Below are 27,110 nucleotides of genomic sequence, written 5' to 3'. Positions count from 1 at the left end.
TGATGATGGCCATTATGACTGTTGTGAGGTAATACCTCATTGTAGTTTTGACTTGCATTAAAGCCTAAACACATTCTAAAAGATCTACGTTTTTATATCCCTCCCTAGCATTTTGTCTTATTGATGCCATATTTTACATCTTCACATTTATCTTTTTACTGATTATGGTAGTTTTGTCAATTTTCTGTCTTTTAATCTTCATACCAGTTTATTTAAATAGTTGACTCTCAGCTGTTATGATATTTTAGACTTTACTAGTGGGATTTTATTTTTTATAGATTCTAACTTCTTATATAGACTTTTTCACTGAAAGAAGATACTTTTTTTACCTAGAGAAGAAAAAAAAGAGCCTTTAACATTTATTTTAGGGTAGGTTTAGTATTGATAAACTCTCAGTTTTTGCTAGTCTGAGAAGTTACTTATCTCTCCTTCAATTGTAAATGATAGAATTTCCTGGGTAGAGTATTCTAGGTTGCAGGTTTATCCATTTCAGCACTTTGAATGTATCATGCTACACCCTTCTGGCCTTCAAAGTTCATAAGCTTAAGAAGATTCCTTTGTATGTGACTTCATTTTTCTCATGTTGCCTTTAGAATTCTCTCTTTAACTTTCTGCTTTTTAAATTATGATGTGTCTTGGTGTGGTTCTGTTTGGGTTCATCTTTTTTGGGGACCCCAGTGCTTCCTGTACCAGGTTCTTTCTTCAGGTTTCGGAAGTTTTCAACTATAATTCCATAAAATACATTTTTGACCCCTTCTATCTCTCTTCTTCTGGGACCCTATAATGTAAATGCTGGAACACTTGATGTTGTGCTGGATGTCCCGTAAACTGTTAGCTTTTTTCAAATTATGTTTTTCTGTTTGCCATTCTGATCAGGTGATTTTTATCTTCCAAGACACTTGAATACTATTTTATATCACTTGATCTACTATTAATTCCTTTCAGCGTTTTTCATTTTAACTTTATTCTTAAGTTTTGACTTGTTCTTTTTATATGTTCTAGTTCCTTAAAATTCTCACCAGTGTTCATCTATTATTTTCTCTAATTCAGTTAGCATTTTTACTACTAAAGTTTGAATTCTTTATCTGGAAAACTGCTTATTTCTACTTCATTAGTTTTTTATTTATGGGGTTCTCTTGCTCTTCCATTGAGACAAATTCCTCTGTCTTACATTGCTTAACTTTCTCTGTCTCTACGAAATTAGGTGAAACATTTACCCATTGCAGTCTCCCATATAAGGACTGTCCTTATATGGGAGCATTCCTGTATAATCTCTGTGTGCACAGGGGCTTTGGTAGGAGAACTGTTCCTGATGTGAACACAAATCAAATCTTTCCTCATCATGTGCTGGCAGCCATCATGTTGGTAGGAGGTTAAGGCTGGAAATGGAGTGGCTGGTCAGGTTTGCCCCTCTACTCAGTAGCCATCATGACCCTATCAGGGCTATGGTCCTATGTTGATGGAGCAGAAGCCCTGAGGGTTGAGTCTGAGCTGGCTTTGTTTACGAGAAGTGTATGCTTTCTCCTGCCTCAAGCACCTTCATCTTTGCCCCAAATGGGAACAATTCTAGAATAAAATGAATGGTATGGGTTCTCAGTGTGGGTTGGAGCATGGGCTGTCGCAATTTGGCTAGGGGCAGAGACTTGGACCAGTTCTGATGCACTGCCTCTGTGAGTACCTGTAAAGGCTGCTCCCACCCTGTTCAAATGCCACGTTGGCTCTGAGCTTCCTTTGTCTTTCACAACGGAGCTCTCCCTTCAGCCTTTGTTGCCCTCATCCTGATGTGGGACTGGACCACAAGGTATGAAGGGCCTGTGCAGGCTCTCAGCATGGGTCCAGACACAGGCCATGGTGGCCCAGCCACAAACAGAGGTCAGGGCTGCTTCTGATGTGCTGCCAGTGTAAGTACCAGTAATAGCTGCTCCCGCCCTGCTTAGACATGGCTTTGGGCCTGAGCCACTCTGTGTCTCATAGCCAAGCTCTGGCCTCTGTGTGGCAGCCCTCATCCCAGTGTGGAGCTGCTTTGTAAAGCAACTGGGGCCGGAGTGGTCAATCAGCTTAGGCTGGGGCAAAGGCAGGCTCAGATGGGGAAACCAAGAAGCTACTGAGACAGCCCTCAATCTACCCTCTCCACCCTGCTTTGGGAGCAAGCAAGCATGTGCATACTCCTCATGAGCAGTGTCCAGGCTTCCTCTAGCCTTCCTGTTAGTTCCACTGGCCCTTCCACCAGCCAGGTGGGCTCATCCTTGTGTTGGACTCCTGAGCTGGGAAGCCCAATATGCGGCTAGAACAGCTCACTCCCCAGGGAGGGTCTCTGCCCATGGAATCCCCCTCTTCCTCTCAGAGATTCCGTTCCAGGCCTGATCATTTCTCTTCCCTTCCTATCTGATCGTACGTAGAACTTTCTCTACAGCCTCCAATCAGTTTTCAGTGGGAGCTGTTCCACACGTAGATGTATTTTGGATGTGTTCACAGGGGGAGGGAGTTTTGCATCCTCCTACTCTGCCATCATAGCCTCCTCGCCTCTTCTCTTTGTATTAGTATAGTTGACCTCTTTTTTTTTTTCTTCCAGGAACTTTTTTGTCTACTTTTTTTTCTATTTTGGTGTTGGTATTTTAATTTCTGACTTGTTACACTTACTGTGCCTTAAGGAAATTAGCTTGAACATGTTCAGTACAGGTAGGTTTTGAAAAGTCAGACAAGGTAACTCAATACATGTGGGTGGGTGATAAGTCGTGCTAAAAATTATTTTTACAGATGAAGATGCTAAAAGTTAAAGAATTCACTGAATTTTCATGCTGGTTAGTTAGCCAGGATTTTAATCCAGGCCTGATGAATCTTTCCAAGCAGAGGCTTTTTAGTCAAACTTACTTTCCCATGTGCTGAGAAACAGACATTGGCAGTATCTCTGTGTGTGTATCGTCACTAAAGCAATCTTGGAATTACTGTTCATGGAGGATTCAGATTCCAGCCATTCATATATAAGGCATATGAATTTCAGCAAGATATTTAAACATGGTGAGCATCACTGCCTCCACCTGTAAAAGGAGATATGGTAATAATTACTTCTCAGCACCTCAATCTTCCCATCCATGTCCTCTTTATACAGATTAGAGGTTGTAAAGGTTACATGTGTTCTCACCTCATATGAAAAGTACTTGAGGAGTCCCCATCCTGGCGCAGCAGAAACGAATCCACCTAGGTACCATGAGGTTTTGGTTTCAATCCATGGCCTCACTCAGTGGGTTAGAGATCCGGTGTTGCCGTGAGCTGTGGTGTAGTTCACAGACGTGGCTCGGACCTGGCATGGCTGTGGCTGTGGCGTAGGCCGGCAGCTGTAGTTCTGATTAGACCAGGCCTAGCCTGGGAACCTCCATATGCTGTGGGAGTGGCCCTAAAAAGCCAAAAAAAAAAAAAATTAAATTAAAAAAAAAATCACTTGAAAAGTGGCAGTCCCTAAAAAATCATGAGGCCCATTCTCCTTTCTTTTTGCTTAGTTTGAGAACGGATTCTTATTAAACATTGGTCAGATGACAGAGAAGTTTTCTTTAGACCTCTTCAAATCGCACAACAGCCCAGTCCAGTCTCCACCTAAAATATGGGTGGAATTTGCAAAAGTTTCTGGATGGATGTTCCTCCTGTAAAGAATTTATGACAACTTTTCCTCAAATCTTTATTATATTCTGCTAATGACTCAGCGGAGTTTTGGCAGAAAGGACAAGTTTCCTTTGGTTCAAACACTTCTATGGAGGCTTCTGATTAATCTATCCAATGGTCTAAAATCAAAATAACATATGCAATCTTTGGCTGAAAAAGCTCACCCGTGGTGTTATAACAATAATTCCTCTCCTTGTTTTCATATATAACCTTTTGGAAATATTTCTGTTGGAGCCAAAATGTCTATATTTTGGAAACTTGGCCTATGGATGGTTGATGGCTCAAGTCTGCCATTTATTTTCCTTTCGGGCTGCACTAGAACAGGAAGAATGGCTGTTAGACTATTTCTTAAAGAAAAATTTGTAGGATACCTCAACTTCATGTGGAATAAAGCCCCTTTCTCTGTCTTCCATGTCCTAATACATGTTCATTTTCTCTGTCTTCCATGTCATAATACACACTCATTTCAATATACTTCTCCTGACCACCCCATTTAAATAGGTCCACCCCTAGCAGTCACTTTCTATAAAGGGCCAGAGAGTAAATACTTTGGACTTTGCGGGCCATATGGTCTCTGTGGCAACGACTTCTAAACTGTGCCACTGGAGCATGAAAGCAGCCATAGATAACGTGCAAACATATGAGCAGGGCTGTGAGCCAATAAAACTTTATTCATAGACAGTGAAATTTGAATTCCCTGTTTTTTTCATGTGTCCCACAATATTATTCGGCTTGTGACGTTTTTCCATCAGTTAAGACATAAAAGCCATTCTTAGATCACAGACCATACGAAACCAGGTGGTGGGCTAGCTTTGGCTGACCTTTTATTCTACAATACCGCTTTATTTAGGCTCTTTTTCTTACATCACTTATGACGACTTAAAAGAATCTACTTAGGCATTTACATGGTTTGTATACTGTCTTGTGCTGGATTCTAAGCCCTGTCTGAGAGAAGGCACACCACGTCCTATTCATCCCTGAGCACAGCACCACGGACATTCAGTGAATATATTCTGAATGTATAAACCTGCAGCTTTCTGCTAAATCAATTCCTCTGAAGAAGTAATTCATGTATTGCATATTGAATTCATTAAGTGATCCATTTTTTTTTTTCAAATGTTACATATGTTAGAGAATTTCGTGGTGAAGAAACAGTGCAGAAAAGTGTTTTTAGACTTTGGAGTCTCATCAGTTAGTGTTTGTTATGTTGAGTAATGTATTAAGTCTGTCCCAGTTTTCTCAACGACAACGAGAGAGTAGTAATAGCAGCTATTTTATAAGACTAACGGTGACCTTTCTGCTTGATCTTTCATCTTCCTCCTCAAGCCCACTCCCCACGCTTCTCCACCCTGCTCTGGGCCCTTGTAGGTCAACATGGAAAGACCACATTACTGGGGTGGGGGGGCTTTCTGACTGGATTCCAGTTGGGTTTTTCCAGTGGGGGAGGCGGGAGAACGAGGTAAGAAATATTCATTCTTTTGATGTGTTCTGAGGTTTTAAGACTCACTGTGTTTCTGGAAGAAGAAGTGTCTGCTCACAATAGTACAAATTTATACGTGTTCTTTAATAACACCTAATCGCCCCTCATCAGTGTTGAGAAAAATCCTGTTTTTAGCTCCAAGGTACCTCACTATTCCCCTGGTTTCTCTACACCCGGAACCTTAAAAATAGTCTCTTTATTAAAGTCTCAAATAATCCTAAATTCCTGCTGAGACCCTGAACCGATCCCAGAAGTTTAAAGAGAAAATTCTTGAGAACGAATGGTAACTTAAATTGAAACTATTCTTAGAAATCTGGTTGCTTTCTTTGAATTATATTAAAATAATGAATGACTGCTTGATTCATGTTTCTCTATAGAGTTATGAACCGAGGGTGTCTACAAGGTACATTCTAGTTTGCTGAAATGTTATTTTCACAAGGTATTTAAAATCGGGAAAATTTACATCAAAATATGGATTTTCCAATTCTCTTGAAAAGATGACACTTTGTGACTCTACCAGGCTTCATGGCCATGATAAACTCGACCTGAGTGCCATTTAACCATCCTCATGGGCTTTTTGAACTTGGCAGGCAGCTTTCATCCCCACCACTCCCTATTATGCAGTATTTCTAGTTTGATGTTTTAAGTTAGCTACCAAGCTCCTGGGGACCTTTTCTAAGAGAATAAGAGTCAAAGGCATCAGCCACCAGTAAGGCTGGGGGAGGAGTATGCAGAGCAAAACAGTGTCTGCAGCCCTCTAGGAGAAGAGGAAAGTGAAAACCCAGTAGTGTGGCAAGGTGGGGAAAAGGGTCCTCTAGGGCTTCTACGTTATAAATAAAACTGTGGGAGTTCCCATTGTGGCCTAGTGGTTACAAACCTGACTGGCATCCATGAGGACGTGGGTTCAATCCCTGGCCTCATTCAGTGGGTTAAGGGTTCAGCATTGCTATGAGCTGCGGTGTAAGTTGCAGACGTGCCTCAGATCCCGCATTGCTGTGGCTGTGGTGTAGGCCAGTCCTGCAGCTCTGATTCGACTCCTAGCCTGGGAACCTCCATTTGCTGTGGGTGTGGCCCTAAAAAGGAAAAATAAATAAATAAATTGTGATCCATGAGTGGGGCTGTGTTTATTTGTCCTGCCCCTTCAGCAATCGAGGTTAGTCAAAGAAGGCTGTGAGGACAGGAAGAGGTGATGGTCAGTGGGAAAAAGGTACCTCATGCTTGAGAAGACTGGGCACCACAGAGCCAGACTGCAGGGATTCGAGTCATATCTCCACCCATACTAGCTGGGTAAATATATACACTCCATGTTATATGTAAATATGGAGTAACTATATATAATATATATGCTCTTATATATTAAATATATATGAAAATATATAAATTTTATATATGTAAAATGTTTAGAACACTGCCTGGTTCATGGTAAGTATTATGGCAGGGCTACAAGAATACATTTCATGCCTTACATTAAATTTGGTTTTAAAAATTTTAGGAGTTCCCCCCTCCTGCACTATTAGGTGGGAGTAGAAATTGGCACAACTGCTCTGGAAAACAGCATGGAGGTTCCTCAGAAAACTAAATATAGAACCACCATCTGATCCAGCAATCCCACTCCTGCGTATATATTCAGATGAAACTACAATTCAAAACGATGCATGCCCCTGTAGGGTCATGGCGGCATTATTCAAAATAGCCAAGACATGGAAACAAACCTAGATGTCTATCGAAAGATGAATGGATCAAGAAGAGTGGTGCATATATACAATGCAATACTGCTCAGCCATAACAAAGAACTAAAGAATTCTATTTGCAGAAACACCGATGCAACTAGAGATTCTTACACTAAGTGAAATAAGTCAGAAAGAGGACAAATACCATATGATATCACTTATATGTGGAATCTAAAATATGGCACAGACGAACTTGTCTACAAAACAGAAGCAGACTCGCAGGCATAAAGAACAGACTTGGTTGTTGCCAGGAGGGGAGGGGAAGGAGTGGGATGGATAGGGAATCTAGGGTTAGTAAATGGAAACTATTACATTTAGAATAGATAAGCAATGAGGTCCTGCTGGATACCACAAGGAACTATATCCAATCTCTTCGGATAGACCATGATGGAAAAATAATATAAGAAAAGGAATGTACGTATATATGTGTGACTTGGTCATTGCTATACAGCAGAAATTGGCACAACATTGTAAATCAACTCTGTTAATTTCAAAAGAAAAGATCAACTGCATATTAAAAAAATCAAAATTCTTTAAGAGTTCCCTGGTGGTTTAGTGGGTTAAGGATCCAGTGTTGTCACTGCTGTGGCTCTGGTCACTGCAGTGGTGCAGGTTTAATCCCTGGCCTTGGAACTTCCTCATGCCATGAGCATGGCAGATAGATAGATAGATAGATAGATAGATAGATAGATAGATAAGATAGATAATCGATCTAGATAAAATTTCACGTATAAGATAAGAAGCCTATCAGAGACTTGTAAAGCATCTTTAGAGCATATAAAGGGATAAGACCCATCAAAGCACAGAGAAGTTTCTATATGGGGGGGGGGGCATTCCTTACAGACCTGCTCAGTTTGGGACCCACACAAATAAAAAACAAGGAGCTGCGATGTGAAGTTCATTCATAGGTGCTGACCCTGGGATTTCATGGATTTTTCTTTTGAAAGAGAGAGTGGAATTTTCCCAAAGTCTGATTGATAGAATTTCTGATAGGGTGGCAATCTAAAGTGAGAGATTAAGGTGAGGAAGTTGAACTTTTTTTTTTTTTAACTAGTTTTTGTTTTGAAGAAAAAAAAAATATAGGGCATGGATGTAATGAACATGTCAAGCAATAAAAATGGCTGTAGAGTGATAACAAACTTTCCCTTCAACCCTCATCCCCCTTTCTAGAGCAAAATTAGTTACCTGTGTCTGTCAAAAGATATTTGTCTCAATTGTATTATGTACATTTATACACTTTTTTTTTTAGATTCAATGAAATACCCTGCCCTGAATCTTGTGATTTTCCAGTAGTGGGGATTAATCCAAATACATCCAAAGTTGTCTCCGTTATAGATACGCTGTCTATAATACACTTCCCCAATCTCCCCATTGGCACATATTCACCTACTTTCTAAATGTTTGCTCTTAAAACCAACATGGCCACAAAAGTCATGGTATATAATTACTTTGTACATGTGCTCATTGCCTGAAGGATGAAAGAAAAGTGGTTAGACTATGTATGCATTTTAAAAGAAATTATGTTTTTATGAGAGTCTCTAGTTCCATCCATGTTGCTGCAAATGGCATTATTTTGTTCTTTTTTTATATATCACTTATATTCCTTAACTTTTCCATCTTTAGATTGAGGGTGTTGAGTATTCTTTTTTTTTTTTAATTTGTTTATTTTTCCGCTGTACAGCATGGGGGCCAAGATACACTTACATGTGTACATTTTTTTTCCACCCTTCGTTCTGTTACAATATAAGTATCTAGACATAGTTCTCAATGCTACTCAGCAGGATCTCATTGTAAATCCATTCCAAGTTGTATCTGATAACCCCAAGCTCCAGATCCCTCCCACTCCCTCCCTCTCCCCCCAGGTGGCCACAAGTCTATTCTCCAAGTCCATGATTTTCTTTTCTGTGGGAATGTTCATTTGTGCTGTATATTAGATTCCTTTTTTTTTTATAGCTGAGACTCTCATACTAAGTGAAGTAAGTCAGAAAAAGAAAGACAAATACAATATGATTTCACTTATATCTGGAATCTAATATAGGTTGCCAAGGTGGGGGGGGGAGTAGGAAGTACTGGGAATTTGGGATTAATAGATGCAAACTATAGCCTTTGGCATGGATAAACAATGGGATCCTGCTGTATAGCACTGGGAACTATGTCTGGTCACTTGTGATGGAGCATGATAATGTGAGAAAAAAGAATGTGTAGATGTATGTGTGATTGGGTCACCTTGCTGTGCAGCAGAAAATTGACAAACAGGTCTCTAACCCATTTGGAGGGAAAGCATGAGGGTCTGCATCATAAAACTTAACCCCACCCCTCATGGCTGTGAAAAGATGTAAATAAAACCCAGTTTGCCAAGCCAAAAAAAAAAAAAAGTTAAAATTTTATTTAAGAAAAAGAAATTATGTTTTTAGAATATTGGTAAATACTGTCAAATTGTCCTCCAATAAGATTATGCCAATTAATAGTCCCACTAATAATGTGGGAGAGAGAATGGTTACTTAACATAGTCTCACTAGCAGTAAAAGTATCTCATTATGTCCACTCTATAAAATAAATATTCTTTTTGTTTTACGCTTTTCTAATTTTGAGGGAAGTTAAACATCTTTCTGTTTTAAAAAAAACTGCTACAAGTTCTGTGGCACAGGGGGTTAAGGATCTGGGGTTGTCATTGCAGTGGCTTGGGTTGCTGCTGTGGCGCAGATTCAGTCCCTGACCCAAGAACTTCCATGTGCCATGGTCATGGCCAAAAATTAAATTTTAAAAAATGGTATTCTTTTTCTAGAGCACTATCTGTGCCTTTGTCCATAATTATATTGAGCTAGTGTCTTATGTTAATTGATTTATAAGAAAAATTTATTTAAGGACCTTATTCATATTCATCTATCATATTTGCTGCAAATATGTCCCAGCTTATTTATATTGTACTGATTTTGTTCATAGTATTTCTCAACAAGAAATTTAAATTTTTGTGAAGTTATATTAACCTGTTGTGAATTCTGTGAATTCACAAAAATCAGTCTTTTGTGAGTTGCTTAAGAAATGGTGACTGCTGCAAGAATAGAAGAAAAAATCTTTTTTTATCTTAACTGAAAAATTTTATCTATTTAGATCATAATTTTATATAATAAATTAGTATCACGAATTAATTAAATTAGTAATAAATTTGTAGAAGTGACACATTTTATGTAAATGAGAATTATTTTCTCAATGGGCTGTCCCACATCATTTATTGATTATTCTGCCTTTAACACAGTGATTTGGGCTGTTAATTGTCATAATCTAAATATCCATCTTATTTGTTTCATTCAAGATTCTGCTGCTTTCCTCTGCTATCTCTATTTAATGTACAAGTAGTAAGCCCTTACTTACGAAAGTTTTATACTATGTAAAAATGTGGACTGTTCTTTTTTCAAAATTTTCCTGCCTAATCTTTACCTGACTATAGATTTCACATGTCTGGATTTATATAAAACAATTCCACTGATAGTTTTATTGGAGCCATATTCAGTTTATAGATTTACACAGGGTAAATGAGCATCTTTACAATGTTGCATTATCTTAACTAGAACTGGGCATTAATTCAAATTGTATTTTTTGTTTCTTGGATCACTTTTAAATGTTTTGAAGATCCTTCTAAATCCTATTAGAGCATCTTAAAGTTTACTCAGATAAATCTAGCACATTTCTACTTACTTCTATTTCTGGGCATTTATTTTCTAATTTTTGTTCAATTGATCTTTTTTGTTGTTGTTTTTTTGTTTGTTTTTTGTCTTTTTAGGGCCGTACTTGTGGCATATGGAGGTTCCCTTGCTAGGGGTCTAATCAGAGCTGCAACCGCTGGCCTACGCCAGAGCCATAGCAATGCCAGATCCAAGCCGTGTCTGAGATCTACACCACAGCTCAGGGCAACACCAGATCCTTAACCCGCTGAGCGAGGCCAGGGATTGAACCTGCAACCTCATGGTTCCTAGTCGGATTCGTTTCCTCTGCGCCAAGATGGAAAGTCCCAATTGATCTTTCTTTAACCTAAGTAAATCTTTTTTGAACTAGTAAAGCCCAACAGGGTTTTAGACATCAATTTCTGAATTCTCCTTACCAAATGTTCGCATTATTTATAATTTCCCAGTTGATTTCCTTTGGGTTTTCCAGGTTTATGAAATTATCCAGGTATTTGTAAATTGAATTGAAATTTCTTTTTAGATCTTTAAGTACATCACACTTATCTTTCTTCAATTCATTGAAAAGAATTTCCCACAGAATTTTAGATAATAGTAGTGATAATCAACATTTTTGTTCTATTTTTCTTTTCTTTCTTTTTTTTGTTGCTTTTTAGGCCCACATCTTCAGCATATGGGGGTTCCCAGGCTAGGGGTCCAATCATAGCTACAGCCACCAGCCTATGCCACGGCCACAGCCATGCCAGATCTGGGCTGAATCCATGACCTACACCATAGCTCAGGGCAATGCAGGATCCTTAACCCACTGAGCGAGGCCAGGGATCGAACCCTCCTCAACTTCATGGTTCCTAGTTGGATTTGTTTCCACTGCACCACAACAGGAACTCCTTGTTCTATTTCTTAATAGGAACATTTTTGTATTTCACTATTGCCACGTTGCTAATTAAATATCAATGCATCCGTATTTATCAAACTTGTTTTTCAAGAATGATACTGGCTTTTTTCAAGCACCTTGTCAACATCATCAAACATAATGCTTCTCTGCCTTGACCTGTAATTAATATGGAAAAACACATTGAAGTTTTGAATTTTTTCAATGGATTACTCCTGAATAGTATCTCTCAATCTTTTAATAAGCTGCTGAATTCTATTTGCTAACACATTTTAGGGATTTTGCATCAATATCTGTTAGAGAAATCCATCTGTAGTTTCATTTTATTGTGTTGCCTTTATTAAGTTTGGCACTAATGTTCTATATTTGTAAAAACCCCTTAGAAACGTTCACATTCTTTATGCTTTCAAAAAATTTAAATTGCATTCCGTAGATAGTTCATAAAACTTACTTCTGAAATAAAGTGATGTTGATGTTTCTTTCAGATAGCTTTTGATAAGTTTTTTAGTCTCTTTTGTTGCATTATAGATATTTTCTAGAGTATTATGCTTGGTAGTCAAGATTTCAAATGTATTTCCATAAGATGAGGCAAAGGGATCCCCATATCTTCTTAATACACATGGTTGTTCCTTCCAATGATTTGTTTCTATATTTATTGCCATCTTCTTTTTTGGATTAAACAGTGTTATACCTATTTCAATATTTTTTTTTTTGTCTTTTTGCTATTTCTTTGGGCCACTCCCATGGCATATGGAGGTTCCCAGCCTAGGGGTCTAATCGGAGCTGTAGCCACCGGCCTACACCAGAGCCACAGCAACACAGGATCCGAGCCGCGTCTGCGACCTACACCACAGCTCACGGCAACGCCAGATCGTTAACCCACTGAGCAAGGGCAGGGACCGAACCCGCAACCTCATGGTTCCTAGTCGGATTCGTTAACCACTGTGCCTCAACGGGAACTCCTCAATATTTTTCAAAGAAACAAGACAATGTCATTTTTCTTAACACTTTCCAACATGTATTTCAAGCAGGTAGGTGTATTGGTAATAATTCATATAACCTGTTGTTCGTCTTACCTCCACTGTCCACTTAGGATGTCCTGGGCATTACGAGGGTGTTGCAAAACACAAGAACATCCAACATTCCCTTTATCGTCAAAGACCTTAGCTTAGTGGGCATGTACATAGCTCATTAAAGTGTAAGAGTAGCATCAACCGGGGAACTGATGAGAAAATGGAGAGACTTAAGGTCTCAACTAGAGAGTAGCAGAGTAGTTCCTCAGACCTGGGCCTATGGGACATCAAGATAAATCCTATTATTTAGTGATTTATCTTCGCATATATTTTGACATGTTCTTTATGAGATCGACTTTCTGAATCCAAATATATTGGAGAATGTCTTCCAATTGCTTTAACACACAACATCATACTGATAATAGAATTCTTTTTCTTTCTTTTGTTGCTTTTTAGGGCCATACCTGTGGCTGATGGAAGTTCCTGGGCTAGGGGTCCAATTGGAGCTGCAGCTGCTGGCCACAGCCACAGCAACACCAGATCTGAACAGTCTCTGCGACCTATACCACAGCTCATGGCAATGCACATTCTTAACCTGCTGAGTGGGGCCAGCTATCAAACACATGTTCTCATGGATACTAGTCGTAGTCAGAACCCTCTGAGCCACAGTGGGAACTCCTGATCATGTAATTCTTGAATCATAAAGTTTATCTTTCATGATTCCATGATTTTCTGGAAAAGCCCTAGATCAGGCTTACTTTGGTTCCTCTGGATATGATCTGTGTCTTCCTAACCCACGACTCACTACATTAGACATTTAGAATTACTTTCACTAATCTAAAATTTTCCACTATAAAAGTTCACAAAATATGTTTGCACAGTCTCTATTTTCTTAAATTTTTATGGTATGGTATATGGTAAGATTTCAGTTTGTATATTCTGGGATTTTTTTCAGCTCAAGAAATATTTCATGGCTCTAAAAATAACTTTTCTATTTCTTGTTTTGTTGTTGTTTCTTGCTTTGGTAGTCTCCGAAAGTGCTCCCCTGCTTTGCAAAAGTAGGTCCTGGATAAACCATAATTCATTGCTGAACTCACAGAAAATAAACAAAATGGTCAAGGGATTTAGAATATCAGCAGAGGAGTTTCCACTGTGCCCCCACAGGTTAAGGATCCAGTGTTGTCTCTGTGGAAGCATGGGTTCAATCCCTGGCCTAGCACACAATTGGTTAAGGATCTGGTGTTGCCGTAGCTGTGGCGTAGGCTGTAGTTGTGCTCAGGTTCGATCTCTGGCCCAGGAACTTCCACATGCCATGAGTGTGGCTGGAAAAGAAGAAAAAAAAAATTATCAGCAAGTGTTGCATATTATGCGGAAAATCTAAAGATTCCATCATCCTGGGCATAATTTCTGAAATCGGTCCAGAGTTCAGAATATTGTAAAATGAGAGAACAGACAGTTAAAGATGAGTGCTGTGAAGAATCTAATACAAAGATCTAAAATGCACATAACCAGAGGCACAGCCTGACCGTATGTAGGCTTGTATCACGATGAAAGTGCCTTTCCTACCATGTCCGTGTGGCTTCTTTTTGGGTGTAGGATATCTTTTTTGGTAGTTTCCAATCTATCTTGCTGATGGTTGTTCAGCTTAAGTCCTTATCCTCCACTATCTTGTCCCAATCTCCTGACTATACGTAAACTTTAATAAACTGATTGTATTTTGTGACTTACCAGAAAAAAATCAAAAACAATTACTGGCTTACGAATCTGCAATTTAGGCAGAGATCAGCAGGGATGGCTTGTTTCGTACTCTTCAGCATCAGCTAGAGCAGCTCACCTGGGAGATGCAGATCCCATTTTCATGATGCTTCACCCACAAGGATGGTTTGCTGGGTTTGATGGCTGCTGGGGAGTTCAGCTGTGCCTATGATCCATAATCCTAGGTTTTTCTCTATGTGAGACTTTCTGTAGTCGGCTTGAGATTCCCCATTAATTGAGATTCCTCACAGCATAATGACTGTGTTCCAAGACAACAGGCAGGGTGCACAGCATGTTAATGGTTTAGCTTCAGCAATCGCATAGCAACAATTCCACTGTACTCTATTGGTCTAAGCCTGCACTGCCCAGTGCAATAGCCACTAGACCTGTGTGTCCACTTAAGTTTAAATTAATTAAGTTACATTAAATTAAAATTCAGCTCTACAGTCATCCTGGCTACATTTCAAGTGTCCGATGTGGCTAGTGGTTATTGTATCAGACAACACAGAATATTTCCATAATTGAAGAATATTCTATTGAACAGCCCTCATCTAGGAAGCCACTCAAGTTCATTCAGGTTCAAGGAGAAGGAGCTAGATTCCACTACTTGCTGGAGGAAACATCAAGGTTAAAGTCCAGAAAAAAAAAAAGTGTGTGGGATGGGAGATATTGTTTTGCCTTGCCTTTGCAAAACAGAATTTTCTGCTTTTATAAATTCAAGTTATAAAAAAATAATGTAGAGAAAAATGATGTAGAGAAAAAACTATATCAACTAGGAATATGTACCACAGCTTAATATATGCATAGCTCATGACCCAGCAATTCTACTCCCAGGTATTATATGAAGTAGAAATGTTGCATGTGCACACAAAAGACAAGATAGCATCACTTTCTATAATAGCCCCAAACTGGAAACCATCCAAATGCCCATCAGGAGATTAATGTTCACGTACTGACTTGAACCTTGGATCTGATTAACTACGTTTTCTGTGAACGCTGGAAAACCTCTCCAAACTTTACTTTTATTAACTATACAATAGAGGTGATTCTATCCATGGGATTGTTGTGAAAATTACCTAAGAACATATATCCAAAATACATGCATCTAGGGTATGGTTAGCCCTCAACAATATTCCTCTGTATTGCACCTGGGACCACCATAGGTAATTGGTGTGCCCAAGGTCTTTATAAACCTGTGTGGAACTGAAGAGTTCAAGTATAAATCTGATTTGCCCATTTGAATGTCTGACTCCCCATAGCTCATAGAAGTGGACTCTCAGAAGCAGTGTTAGGAAGGGCCCCCCCCCATTGAGGACAATGACTCGTATATCCTGACTATTCCATATTTGTGAATGAACAAATGGGTAGATCGACGAATCTTGCCTTTTTTCATGCTCCTATGTAGAAATCTGATGCAACTCAAGTTGAGATTCCGTCCTGTATTTAAAAATCCCACCACTCCCCACAGGAACTCTTCTTAAGTATGGAACCCATACTTGACAAGATGATTATGGAATCTCAGGAGAAGTAAAAGAGAGGAAGAATGGTTACGGATCTAATAGCATCCAGTGACCCACCTCTGATCTGGGAAGTGCAGCTGGAAACCTCTTGGGAAAACGACACCCACATGGAATCCCAGTGCTTCAGGTTTCAGCAGGGTTTCAGCCAGGGCGGGAGACCGCGAGTATGACTCTCCTGTTGGTATTTGGGAACCTCCACTTCAGGTCCAAACCAGAAACAGGAAGCTCAGTGCTCGCTAAGCAAGAAAAGGGAACTGACCAGAAAACATTCCAGCTTGAGGCTGGCACTGGAATAGTTCTTCCTTTGTCTAGGATATTTCCTTCATGCCTGCAAATAGTCCCAACCTGCCGAAAAGGAAACACTCCCTTCAACAGCATGTAGCCCAAATGTCTCAAACACTTACTGTGTGCTGCAACCCGAACCCAGGCATGTCTGTTGAATTGCAAGGTCCATTCTCTTTCAATATAAGCATTGTTTTTTATTTGGTCTTAGAGGTAAAACACTGAAGATGGATGGTAAGACGCAAACAAATTAAAATGATGAAGTTCAAAGTTGAAAGGATTTGGTGCCTTCAGCTTCAGAATAGGTGCTCTTGAATTTTTTTTTTTTTTAAATGCCTTTCCCATTTCAGTTAATGAGCTAAGTCTTCACGGAGAAAGACACATGAAGGACAAGAATGGACATTCCAGGTGAAAGAGAATAATAGTATAAGCAAAGACAGGAAGGGGTGAACAAATGAGATATTGTGTAGGCAAGGTAAATTATACCTTTATAATTATACCCTCAAGGGCAGGTTGAAGGAATGGGGTCAAGGTTAAAAAAAAAAAAAAAAGCCTAAAATTTATTAAACATCTACTATGACCTAAAAACCAAGCAAAGCTGCTCACTTAACCAGGGAGATTAAGTTTATTGCAGAAGATCAAACAAAAACCACAAAGCTAGAATTTACAATTTGTTCTGACCTTTGCAAAGAACAATGCATTTTAAGACTATGAAAGATAAAGCTCTTAGGGTCCTCGGGGGTAGACAAAGGGGATATCTTAAGTGCAAAGCCAAGCATTTAAAATGAACTCTTCAGAGAAGCGTGATTCCCATATGACGGCGTCTGACAGTTGTGGGGGGGTGGGGTAAGCAGGCTTGGGGGTGAGTTACACACAGGGCCTGAGATCCTGGGAAAGCCGGTTCATTCCTTTGCAAAATGCCCAGCAACAGTGGATGTGGGCTGTCTCTGGTTTTCATTATTTGTGCCAGAGAATTGGAGTGGAGGCCTGGACAGGGTCACAACTGGAATCAGAGCCAGAACTGGAATGACCTCACAGGTCACTTGGATTCTAATTATGCTCAGGTCACCTCTTGCTGCCCTACCTAGGCCTCCAACCTCCTCACCCCTGTGTTTCTTTTTGGTGCGAGCTTGAAAAATTCGAAAGCAGATTCATTTATTGTTTTCATCCGGAAGAATTTTCTTATTTGAACATATTTTAAAAGTCCTCCTAGTAGCTCTATATTCCATATAATATACACATTTGTCTAGAAGCCTAAACAGGATGGATGAGTAGTCACCATTCTCTCACCCCTGAATATCCACGTAGCACTTTATCCTATTTTCCTGAGCCTTAGGGCAACTGCCTTTCATGAAGAAGAAATCCTGGAAGGCTGAGATTGTCCTTTATATTTTAGAGCCCTGAAAATATCACATCTATTTCAGGTTGCTTCTAACTTTCAGTATTGTAAACATTGAGATATAAACATTTGCACCTACCTCTGCATGCATATGTGTGACTCTTTCCCTTGAAGTGGAAATTCTATTATCTAATATTTTAAAGCTTTAAAATAGTTATCCAAAGTATTCTCAGTTTTAATTACCCCCTACCAGCCAATTAAAATCTGATATACTCTTCAAAAGTACGTTAGAAAGGCATTGCTTTAAAATTTGACGGAGGAAGGTATAACTGTTCACCAGGTACTGACTTACTGTGCCAGCGATTTGCACATTGCTCTCGAATCCATCCCCTGACTCCACTCACTGCTCTGAAGCACTGGAGAGGTGTCCTTGTCAATTGGCTTCCAGCTAGATGTGGCCATTGGGTGACACAGGTGGAAAAATGGAAACCTAACAAAGGGGAGAAGCCAGGGAAATTTCTTCCCTCTTGCTATGCTTCAGGCAGTATCTCTGACAGTAGCTGCATCTCCTCTGAAGTCAGTTCCAAAATCCCTTCTAGACAGACGCTCCCTCTTTGGTTCAGTCGTCCACGTCATAGACCCGCCACCGTAGTTTAGCTCCTGACTGACTGCTTCACGTTCTGTGCAGATAAACCACTGTCTCCATCTCCCTGTGTCCCTTGAAGCCCGCTGCCTCTAGTGGTCTTCTGTTGCTACTCTTTGGCTGCCTCACCAGCTCGTGTTTGCCTTAACTTTCCCCATACCTGTGTGTTAAACTGCCTCTCTCCATCTCCCGAGTGTGGACTCTGTCTTGCCAGTGTTCCCCCGGATGATATACTGACCCAGAGATGCTTGGCTGCAAGTGGTGATAAGAGGAGCAGAATCCAGACCTGCTAATTGGAATCTGGTGCTCCTTTGGCTCGATCATATGAGACTTAGTGACATTTTTTTCAGGAAGTGAATGGTGTAGACAACTGCTACAGGAGGCCAGAACAGGAAGGGATTACAAGGGTCTGAACGGGGTCATAGATGGCTTTGTGGAAAAGGTGTCAGCTAAACAAGGTCTTGAGTCTCAAGGGCGTGTCTAAAAGCAGAGCATTCTCCAGCAGTTAAAAATACCATAAGGCTAGTGCTGCAGGATGCTCCGATCCAATTCTGACCTACACCCTCTTTTCACTGTCCGGAGGACATTGTTTTAATGTGAGAAGATATTTTGAGGGGTTTTTAAATTTGAAACGGCAAAGTATATATTAGATTTGGAGTCTTTCTGTTGGTCTTTAATCTTACTTTACTCTGGGTGATGGTTTTGATTTTTCAGTTGCCTAAAGGGAGACCACAATCTCTTATTGGACTTAAAAAAAAAATCTCTAAACATAATAATCCAGGCTTGGGGGGGATAAAGGCAATGAACAGTCACAAAATATCTATTCTACATTTTCTGAACTAGTAGTCTCTGGGCCTATTTCAATTATTTATTTTTCTAAAAAGCCTCTCCAGTCTTTTATATATTTATGTATTTATTTTCATTACTCAAATGAATTTATCACATCTATAGGTGTATAATGATCATAACAATCTGATCTCACAGGATTTCCATCCCCCAGCCCAAGCACATCCCCCCACCCCCCCAAATTGTCTCCGATAACTCCAAGATCTAGAACTTTCTGAGTCCACAATCAATAATATCCTTACAAGAAAACTCTACCCGATTAGGTAATAACAAACAACATCCCTTTCCTGGGTGAGGCATTCCTCTTCTCCCATATCAATCTCTTAATTCTTTGTCCCTAGTTTCTCTTCAAAGGATTTTGGTAGGCACCCACCCCCCGCTTTTTTTTTCAAGTGACTCCTACCCCGTGTAAAATGAACACTCTATAATAGAATTCCAGTGACCTCAACAAGGTTCATCTCCACAAAAAAAAAAAAAAGTATAAATGTGTGGCTTTTTGTATATCTTCCTCTTTGATCTACATTTAGACTATAATTGATAGATTCTAGCTTTCAAATGCTTTCTTTCTCTTTTTCAGAACCGTAAAAAGTAACTAGCCTAAAAATCTAATTGACTGAAATGATCAGTTTTACCACAGTTCACTACGCACACTTGGAAAGCTGCTCTGAGTGGCAATTTGAAAGAGCTGTCCTTTGAAATTGGCATTTTCTAACTATTCTGAATTGCAGTTGGGCCATCAATACAGCAGGTTGAACGAAAGGCAGCTGAGAAATGATAGAGGTGAAAAATTACAAGGATGTGATCTCTCCACTCAGGCATGTTAAGATTTAATCTCCCAGATTAAAACCCCAGAACACGGTGATTGTGTCAAGATAACAGCTGAGAGGAGGCTTCGGGACAGGGTTCCCAGGGTATTTTCAGGGGGCCAGGTCTGTGGCCTCCAGAGGCAGGTGCTACACGGGGTGGGGCACAGAGCCCTCTCACCGTGCAAGGCCAGCTGGGAGCTTATCTGTGGCATCTTGCTTTCAAGGAACAGTTCCCCATTGTCTGCTAAAGAGAACAGAGATGAACCACCCTCGTGGGAACAAGACTGCGTATCGACAGGAGAGAAAGACACGTCATGAAAAGGAAGGCTGGGTGGCTTGGCTGTATACAAGGGATCTAGTCCAGTTACAAGACAGCGGTAGAAGATACAGGCGTTTTGACTTCTGCCCATTAGCTACATAGGCAGTGCTCTTCTTCCCAGGTGGTCTCTGGAATATCTCCAGTGCCTGTTCCTTTACGCATGCGCATTACCACTGCCCTTCATGAAGTGGTCCTTCAGACTCTACCGGGGGCTTCTCACCAGGTCTCTCAAAACCATAGTTGCTTCCTTCTAATCCAGCCTTACCGTTGAGATCAGAGAGGTCCCTATGAAACAAAAACCTATGCATTGTGCTCCTACCCATGAAATTCTCCAATGGCCACATACTGCCCTCAGGTCTGGTCCGTGAACCTTAACCTGTTATTAAAGTCTTCCATGAAATGGCTTTTGCTACCATCCCTGGCCTAAGGTCCCAGCTCTCTGCCACATGTTCCTTACACTTCTGTCACATGATGCACAGGGACAGCTCTTTCTTTCCCGTATCCACATCTGCTCTGGAGAAGTCTAATGAAAGCATTTAAGAGAAGAAGAATAGTCATATGTCTTGTGTAGCAGTTCCAGGTCCACAGGCACCTGTCCTTAAAGAGGCGGGCAGGAACTGTATTACCTTTTATGATCCAGCTTGTAAGTCCCTTAGCATCATAGATGTGGCATTCTATTAGTTGAAGAAATACAAAGGCTGTCCAGTTTCAAGGGGAGGGAACACCAGTACTACTTCTCGATGGGAGTTAAGGGAGGGGGCATGATTCTGGAAGAGCATCAGAGACAAGCAGCATTATTGAAGTTGTTTCTGTAAAACACAATTTGCTACAGAGAGGGGAGTACAGGTTACTCTTTTAAGAAGCTTGACTAAGAGGAGAAGGATAGAAAGATAAGAGAACAAAGCAGGATCAAAGTAAATTCCTCTTTGACCTGGACACATACATACAGCACTGGCAAATGGAGTAGATTGGAAACAAACTCAACTGTCTGCTTAAGGGTTTGCACTTTGAACCACCTTGCCGAAGAGTAAGGGTCACCAGACGATGGCCCGCAGACCAAAGACAGCCCACTGCCTGTTTTTGTAAGCCTGAGAGCGAAAGGAGATTTTAAGTTTTTAAATGGCTGAAGAAATATTAAAAGAGTAATTCTTGGGACATGAAAATTCCTAGTTTAGCATCCATAAACAGGCATGTTCCTTCCTTTATACGCTGTCTACAGCTGCTTTCATGCTACCATAGTGGAATCAAGTGGCTGCAACTGAGCATGTGGCCCACAAAGCCTAAAACAGTTTCTGTCTCTGTCTTCATACCCCTGGAGTAACACTCTTCTGTAGACCCATTTGTGCCTTTATATACGGGGAGAGCATGGGTTTCCTAGAAACGGAGGGTCCCTTCCATATGTGGCAGAGTAAAATCCCCAAGATTTCATGACTTCCTCACTGGCTTTCTATAGGAACATGAAAAGCGTAGCTACGTGTTTATCTTTATTCCTGGTCAATATTGATTTATGCTTTATTATTTACATAGCATTTTACGCCTACGTTTTTGCATGTTGTGGCTCCTTTCTCATCTGCCTTTATAAATTTTTTTTTGGTCTTTTTTTCCTTTTAGGGCTGTACCCACGGCATATGGAGGTTACCAGGCTAGGGGTCTAATGGGAGCTATTGCTGCCGGCCCACACCAGATCTCATGGTTCCTAGTCAGATTTGGTTCCACTGTGCCACGACGGGAACTCCTGCCTTTATAATCTTAAGTGTCACTTCCTCAAAGAAGTCTTCCCTTATGAGCCTATTTCAAGTCCACCCCTGCCCCCTTATCCCCAAATATTCCTGCAGTGCATTCGGAATGTTCCCTTCCTGTCAATCACTACATCCATCCTTATTCCATTACCTTGCTTAATCTGCCTCTCTAATACTATAGTGCCCATCCCATGACACAGGGACCTTGCCCATCCTTGTATTCCCAGAGGCAAGGTTGACGTTACATTTACCCATTTGGCATGCTGCCAGCTCAATGAATACATTATGAGTGAATGAATGTATTTCATGTTTACTTGATCTACCAAAAGTACAAGGGAACTTTGATTTCAGCACAATCTAAAGCAAATATCTATTGATCTCTCTTCCATAGAAGACAGTGATTTTTGGGAAGTTAAGTAGTCTGTGGACCCTGCAGGTGGGATTTGCGGAACAGAGAGAAAGTAGGTAGGAGCAGAACTAGAGAATGAGGAGGTCACCAACCCAGAGACAGTGGCCAGGCCTCCAGGCATGGTTGGGCTGGAGGATCTTTGCGAAAGGGCTGCAGACAGAGGGGATGAATTGGGACTGGATCTGCTGACTCAGGGCTTCTTTTGCCCACGGGAGATGCTGTTTTCTGTGTAACTTGGGCAGGTGTGAAGAAGGCAGGGAGGGAGGCAGTTAGGTTGGAGGGGACTCATGGCAACAACTGAAGAGGAAGAAACAAGAGACTGTGACTCCTTACCCCTATCTTCTCTGACCTTGAACTCCTAGAGTCATCTTTCCCCTGTCCTCTTCCATCCTTAAGTCTTGCCAGTGCTGCATCAACAAATCTTTCTTCTATCTGTTCCTTTCCAATCATCTGCCCTCTCACCCCCACAATTCACTCATCATTTCTTAACAAGAGCTTTCCACTCCCATTTACTCCAGTGTGCCTCCAAGATAAGATCCCCAAAGGCCAGTCCAATTAAATGCTACATGCCTGACACAAAACAGGGCCTTTTCCTTGGTCTTCCCATATTTTCACATGAAACTTTTCTTCAAGATTCAGCTCAAATAGGAACACCTTTGGGAAGCTATCTCCAAAGTTCCCCAGGGAGAGTTTATGGTTCTGTCCACTCTGTTTCCTGTCTCTCTGCCCCTGCTTGGACATGTGACTTTCTGGGCCTGTGTTCTGTGTTTCCAACTCTCTTATTCTCTCTGCCTCTCGAGGGAACTTAATGTGTGACATTACAGTCCCCCCCCACCCCCCCACCCCGTGTCAAATTGACCTTTGCCCTCCTACTTCAATGCCACTGTGCCATGTTTCTTATCAGCAACATTCTCTCATTCTTCTCGGAATCCTCAATCCTGAGTAGATCTCCTGGAATACATTTTTGTTGGAGGGGAAAAGAAACAGAGGAAGCGTAATGAAGAGAAGAAAGGCAGGAAAGCAATGTCGGTAGAAATGAGTGCAATTGAATCAGTAGTGACCATGGAAATGGTTTTAAATGGCTACAGGGCCTGTACTGAATGGTCAACACCACTGAGTCAGGGGAATTTATGCTGGGAATGATGGTGCCCAGGAGGCCACTGCAGTGAGTTGAATTGGTGGTGGAGAAGGATATTCATCAAGGCTTCATAGTCTGAGGTCAAATTGCTTGGTTCCCCTCTTAATTGTTGCAAAACTTTGGGAAAATTGGGTATCCACAGTGTGTTTCCACTTCCTCATCTGCCATCTGGGATAATGCAATATTTACTTTGATTTTTAAAACTTAAAATATCACGTTAAAGATATATAAATGAAACAAACATTCGTAAATTATTTAGATCAGTGTTCAATATGCATAAAGTAATCAAATAAATGTTAGGTTATGTGAAAACTATAAACAATGCTAAGATCATGAGACTGGATCACAACTCAGAAGTCTTTTCCCAATTGAGAAAACAGGCCCAGAGACTGACCAGCAGCCCTGGGATGGGCACAAGCCCTTCTTAATCAAAGTCCACTGTCTTTCTCCCAGGAGTCCCCCTAGTGAAGATGAGGACAAGAATAGTAAGTAATAATTGTTACAGAGAAAGAAGCATGTGCGAAGAGCTATTTCATTTGCTCCCAGTAGCCACCCAAAGAAGGTGACACCACTCCAGCTTGGCAGATGTGGAAATCAAGAAAGTGGCCATTTTATGGAGACTGAGGGGAGAAAATATTCAGTAGTGTTGCCATAAAGCTCTTTCCAGACAGGCTGGCCTGGAAAGATACAAACCCCATACCTGCTGTAGAATGCCATATACTGGTGGGAAAAAAAAAAAAAGGGACCAGCCATGAAGTGGGTAATGAGAATATAGCCTCTGAGTTAGGAGAAACATTATTCTAAGTCATTGTTATAATAATTAAAAGGGAAAGTGGTTTGCAAAATACAAGCTGTTTCCAAAAAAGAACATAAATTGATAGTTGCATGGTCCTGGGTTATATGTTTGCATATACTAGCTTTGAACAGCTTCTTTGAAATGCACAAGGGAGAGAAGAAAGGATAACTGCTTTGAGAGACTTTTTTGTTTCTTTTTTTTCTTTTGTGTCTCAAAACTTTTAAAAAGTATCTTTAGGAAAACTAACTAGTCGACTTACAAACCATCACTTTTTAAAGCTCAGCAGGTATACATACCTTCTGAACATGACTCAGAATGATTTCTGTCTCCATCACTTATAAGCACATAAAGCGCAAATCAATGCTGTCACTATCCTTCTAAAAGAAGGTTGCTCAATTCTCTTTGGAGAGTGTCCTGAACAGTTTGCACATAGAGTATTGCCAACGTAGAGATTTAGGATGACGTATAGGTTGTACCAGTACAATATACATGCCATCATCTCTGAGACTATTAGATCAAAATGTGTTTACTCCATTACGGAATTCCAGAGAGAGAGTGTGGCGGTGTGGTGTGTGTGCATATGCAAAGTCATTTCAACAATTCTGGAACTTGTTTCCCAACTCCAGGCAATACTTTGAGTTCCTAATTTTCAGTTAATAAGAGGTTTACATACATCCCTCTACAGGATGTTAAGAGCTAAGGCTCCTTGGAAAAAATGCAGCAGGTATCTATAAATAAGGAAGTTATGAGGGCTATGGAGATTTGCCACATGCTGGTGAATGATTTTAAGCCTAACACTTCCTTAGGCTTCTTGTGAGGTCATGATTCTTATAAATCTTGGCAGAGTATATATGTCATACCCTCAGTGACAGCAGCTCTAGAGACACCAATTCAGAATAGATAAGGAAAACAATATTGAGACTAGTGCCTTCGTGCTTGTTCTTGGGGCCACAGGGACTAAAATTAGGGGTTCAAGGGCTAGAATTTGTTGTAAGTGTTTTCTGCAAGGATGAAGAGTGAGAAGAACCAGAAGACCAGGAGGAGCTTAGAGACAGTGGATGATGAATGAAGAAAACTGAACATGGTCACGTGTGCAAGGAGGCTGCGGGGTACAGTGGTTAGAGAGAAAGCCTGGGCATGGGGCGCTGGGGTCTCTGACAGCTGAATATACCATGTGTACCTGGGTTCAAGTTCAGAATGGGTCTGTTTCCTCTCTATTTGGGTTTATATTTTTCCTAAGTCTTTGAAGCAGTGAAAAACAACCAAAACAATCTCCACTTTTTTTTTTTTCAAAATACTCCTTTGCCCTCTAATTCGTCACTATGATACTCTAGTCCTAGAAATAATTATGAAATATCAGTTGAATGTTTATCCTATGGATAAATGTTGAAATATCTATTTACAAATAGACGCTTTCTACGAAGAGGCACTAAGATTTATATGAAAGAATGAGCTGCTCAGATCTTGGGTCTGCCACCTACAAGGTATTTGGTTTGGTTTCAGGTAATCCATCTTAACCTCTCAGCCTGTCTATTCCTTTATAGAATAGTGAAGGTTAAAATAGATAGTGTACGTAATGGGTTTAGAACATTTCTGGAGCACAGTCGGCATTTAAATTGAAATTAGCTTCCTTACACCCAAATTCTCTCTACTTGGCTTTTCACTGATGTTAAATGAGAATCAAGACCAAGTTAAAGAAAACATACTCACTGGTTTGCTTTAGTTGAATCTGGTCCTGAAGTTCTAAGGACACCACTGCAGTTCAACATACAGATAACATGGCAAGACGTTGTCTCTTAATGAAGAGACAAGCCCTCTGTGTTTATGGATGGAGCCGTGGAGAGCGGCTATGCATGCCTCAGAGAGAATATATTGAGAGAAGGTTTTCTTATAATCTCTGCACCGTTCTAGAATTTGAGGAACTAAAAGGGAGGGCAGACTGAATTTGTATTGATTCCCTTCAAAAGGCACTGCGATCAACAATTTCTTGAGCAGTCTCATTTTTAGCTAGACCTACTCCTCAGACCCAAGAGGACTCACCTGAGAGGCTAATACATAAACACCTGAAATGCACAGCCAGTGAGGAAGCATACACGTAAGTGGAGGAAATCGGCTCCAGGGGCTATGCATTCTGCCCCTAGCCACCCAGAAAGTTTCCATTTATGTAGGGATATCAAGAATAAGACTCTTGGTAAGTTCTTATAAGTCTCCTGAGCCATCGGCTACTGCCTTGGGAATACAATGCCCACTCTCCTTTCCCACCAGTGTCCTCTTCTTTAGCTGCTGTGAACCTTTCTGATTGGGGAAGAAGAACATCCAACATTATCCACATCCTCCTTTCCCCTGCGAAGTGGCTTTGTCATGAGCATAGTGACGGGGACCTAGTTTTTCATAGTGCTTGGCTTCTCGTGGGCTCTACCTGCTGGTCCTGGTTAGACTCCTAAAAATATCAAAGATGAGGAAGGCCTTATAAGCAATTTAAATAGGTGCCAGGAAACATTTAGGAACCAGTTCTCCAGCATATTACGTGTATGTCTCTATGTATATGTAATCATATTTACATTTATATACAAACTTAAAGCGTGTGTGTGTGTGTGTATGCACAATACACTATTTCTATAAAGGATGTGTAGCTCAAGTTAATAAAATAGCATTCTTTATTATACATTCCATATAGCCAACTGATTTTTACTGAATATTTTCACTGTACTGAATTTTTCATTATAGTTAAGCTATGGTCACACCTGACCAATGAAAAATATCCACCAACATTCATTTGTGTTAATGAAGGAGACAAAGTAAAACAAAGTCCTAAGTTGTAACTTCTTTCATTCATTAAAGACATTGAGTGCTTTCTTTTCTGAATTGGATGATAGTTTCCAGACATTAGAACATTTCCTTATTTTTTGTGCACCTCCAATGTAATGCCTATAGGTGTGACATTCTAACTTGAATATTTTCCATCAGTTTCATAAGCCAATACAATCAATAAAACAACCAAACCTCAATTTGTAGCATTTACCAATTTTCATGGTGTAAATACTCCCAAATCTGGCAGATATCAAG

This window comes from Phacochoerus africanus, chromosome 6 (genome assembly GCF_016906955.1).
Source record: "Phacochoerus africanus isolate WHEZ1 chromosome 6, ROS_Pafr_v1, whole genome shotgun sequence".
NCBI classification, from domain to species: Eukaryota; Metazoa; Chordata; class Mammalia; order Artiodactyla; family Suidae; genus Phacochoerus; species Phacochoerus africanus.
The sequence above is the reverse complement of the archived record's forward strand: the minus strand, read 5'-3'. Positions refer to the sequence as shown.